The sequence below is a fragment of the Pollachius pollachius genome, assembly GCF_949987615.1.
Source record: "Pollachius pollachius genome assembly, chromosome: 4".
Lineage (NCBI taxonomy): Eukaryota > Metazoa > Chordata > Actinopteri > Gadiformes > Gadidae > Pollachius > Pollachius pollachius.
In genome coordinates this window covers 10129640-10132045 of record NC_136937.1, presented here as the reverse complement: position 1 = coordinate 10132045, position 2406 = coordinate 10129640, and the positions used below count along the sequence as shown (strand labels likewise).

General features: G+C 40.1%; 1 long non-coding RNA gene across 1 annotated transcript; it reads right to left on the bottom strand.

Moving 5' to 3' along the window:
* Positions 1–960: 960 nt before the first annotated feature.
* LOC307074462 lies at positions 961–1804 on the bottom strand. The gene is made up of 3 exons (XR_013811795.1): positions 1649–1804; positions 1495–1556; positions 961–1380 (listed from the first exon to the last, which is right to left on the bottom strand). It is a non-coding gene; the product is annotated as an uncharacterized lncRNA (long non-coding RNA).
* Positions 1805–2406: the final 602 nt, after the last annotated feature.

The following is a 2406-nucleotide window of genomic DNA, read 5'->3' as shown; positions in this document are numbered from 1 at the left end:
AGAAAGTGATGATTTTTATCTGTGATTTGTATAGAATCAACACAAATTTGCTTAGGTAAACTTGATGATGAGTTAGATTTGAAAGATTTAACAGTTTTCCAAATTGTAGCTAGATTATGCACATTTCTGGTTGTCTCATCTAAATAAAATTGTGATTTAGCTTTACGTATCTGTGCTGTGCATTTGTTAAAGTTCCCATGGCATGCTACTTTAAGGATGTTTTAATATAGATATTGGTGAACCATCCATGGTAAGAAGTTATAGCTATACTGACACGAGTAAATTCGGACATCGCTTTGTCAAAACAGAATCCTGCAGGGGCATCAGCTTTCTTTATTGTGGAACCGAGGCAGATGGAGCAATGTCAAACTGTCTCTTTCAGGATGAAGATGGCCTGTGTTCCACAACACTGGATATCCCTCTACCTTCACAGAGACCTAAAATGTTGTGAGTCCAACCCTCAGAACTCTGCACCTACTCAGACATCAATACTAAGTGGATGTGAGGAAGGCTCAGCTCCGACAGACAACCCAATGGTTTTTGTTGGCCAGTCCACACCTCAATGAAAAAAGGATTGAACAGGCTAACAATAAACTGATGAGAATCAAACAGGAAAACCACAATAGCATCCTGCAGCTGAACAACGCAAACCACTGGTCTCATGTTGTAGTCATAGCAATGTGATCTTGATTGGGAAGTTTTATTAAATTGTCCATCAGGTAATTTGTTTTCTTTCTTAGGATTTTATCTATTTATTTATGAACACACAGTATATATTCATATATATTGCGATTGAGATATAATCTATCCTAAAGTTATTTCTTAGGAGAGTATTAGTCTGACATTGATGGACTCAATAGGAGGCATATGACCTGAAAATAAATATATTTAACTGTATCTGTATCTCTGTTATGTACCTCTAAAAGAATAACCCATTATTTTTACTGACTCTAATTAAGAAGGAAAACAAGTATTAAAAAAACCCTGCAATTTAATACACTTTGGACTTTATTTCTTTCAAAAACAAAAGTGCAAGAGTGGCTACTTTTGGGTATGCAATGAAATACAAATGCATGTTTAAATTTTTTTGGTCAAATATGCTGTGCAATAATTGCATTAATGCCGTGCACTAAGGAGAAGAACAACAAGTTAATTTCAATATATACAAAGATGTGTGTGTGTGCATGCTTCCGTGTTTGTTTGTGTGACTTTGTGGTTTTATGCGGGTGTGACCTGAGTGGGCTGTGTGTGTTGTGCTGGGGGGAACCTTAAACAATACGCCTCTCAAAGCCCACTCATACTGCAAGCGAAGAAGCTGTGAGATCCTTTGTGTTGTGGAGTTTCCAACACAGCATAAAACACACGGCTGTAGTTTTCATCCTGCGTGTGAGAGACAGACACAACGTGACATTTGGACAGTACAACTACTGAGCACACTTCTTAATAGAACAGGGTGTTAACATCATTTAATGTAAGTGGTGTACTATCAGATACCTCATGTTGCAGTGTTAAAGGTCTGGTTTCCTGAGGGACACCTGGGTGTTTTCCAGCACGAACTGAGACAGAAATTGAGTTAGAATAAAAGAGACAACTCAATCAAATGAGGTGCAGAAATACTTCCAGTGAATAAAAGCACATGATGTCCTACCCTGTGACTGCAGAGGAAGTAGAGGAACAAAGAGAAGAGAGCAGAGGAGGGTCACAGGGTGACCAGCAGCATCCAGTACTGTCCACAGTCTGGAGCAGCAGGGTCTCCAGCACCGGCATCTAAAGGGATATCTAAGGAAATATAATGTTGTTTAAATTCAGCGGTGCTAGTTCTTACCTTTTTACAATCGTGGTTCATGTCCAGGATATAACTCCTGAATGCTTCTGCAGAGGCATGCTTCTGCAGTACACACTATACGACTGGTCTTGACAATCAGTGGTGGTCTACGCTATCGGGTCATTTGTTTCCTCCCATTGTCTGTTCCCACCGTCATCGCCGATTTCAGTCTCAGTCCCCTCTACAGGACGCAGTCAGGTCCATAATACTAAACTGGTGTGAAAAAGACTTTGCCCTCCTAACCCTAAGGGGGCAGCACATTTACGTGTCTCTAGACCCCGCACACTAAACAACCATCAGAGCCGACCTCAGCCCTGGTCGCCCCCCCCTCTCCCCGTCGGTGAACTCATTATCGTGGGTGAATCGCCTCGTGGGAAAGGGCCTAAAGCTTTGGCTGAAGGATGCTGGGTGATTTATTTTGATGTTTTCATGAATTAATAAATTTATATTGGATATAATAGAGGAACATTTTAATTAATTAAACAGTTAATCACTAAATACGCTCTCTAGCCTCTACAATTGTGCTGAACTTTATCTTTAAGTGCAGGTTGATCGTAGGGATTGTAAATGTAAATATAATG